This window comes from Octopus bimaculoides, chromosome 4 (assembly GCF_001194135.2).
Source record: "Octopus bimaculoides isolate UCB-OBI-ISO-001 chromosome 4, ASM119413v2, whole genome shotgun sequence".
Lineage (NCBI taxonomy): Eukaryota > Metazoa > Mollusca > Cephalopoda > Octopoda > Octopodidae > Octopus > Octopus bimaculoides.
This window is the reverse complement of record NC_068984.1, coordinates 9,626,236-9,627,000: the sequence shown is the minus strand read 5'-3', so window position 1 is coordinate 9,627,000 and position 765 is coordinate 9,626,236.

Sequence of the window (765 nt, the reverse complement as noted above, 5' to 3'; positions counted from 1 at the left end):
ACCGGGAATTATGGTTACAGGGTATGGTCATGCCACTCAATAAACAGATTTTATTGTTTTGGTCTTTTACAACAATATCTGGTTTATTACCTTTAATTGTCCGATCTGTACATGCTGGAAAGTCCCAAAGAATCGTTACATTTTCTCCTTCAGTTACAGCCTAGGGGTGGTGCTTGTACCATTTGTTAGCATTTGATTTTATAATGCCGACACATTATTCAGTTGGCCAACTCTGACATGTCTTAATTTGTACTCTACAGGAGCTAAAACCTTACATCCAGAGATTTGGCGGTCCACTGTTTCTGTCCCATCGTTGCAGTCTCGGCACTTTGGGCCTACACCAGTTTTCATCACATTACCTTGAGTGTTCCGAGCAGCCAAGATAAAGCCTTCACTCTCTGCCTTTAGCCCTGAGCTTCCTAGCTAGATTATTATTATTTTTTTACATAAGTAATCACAAACTGGACGTAAGAGGAGACGTTATTGTAGGTGAGAGACATAACTGCTATTTCTTCCAAAGCAATCGACCACATAGATGTTCAATTACTTGTGGGTATTTTTTGTTTTGGTCTAACTATCACCATAGGCGCAGGAGTGGCTGTGTAGTAAGTAGCTTGCTTACGAACCACATGGTTCCAGGTTCAGTCCCACTGCGTAGAACCTTGGGCAAGTGTCTTCTACTATAGCCTCGGGTCGACCAAAGCCTTGTGAGTGGATCTGGTAGACGGTAACTGAAAGAAGCCCGTCGTATATATGTATATGTGT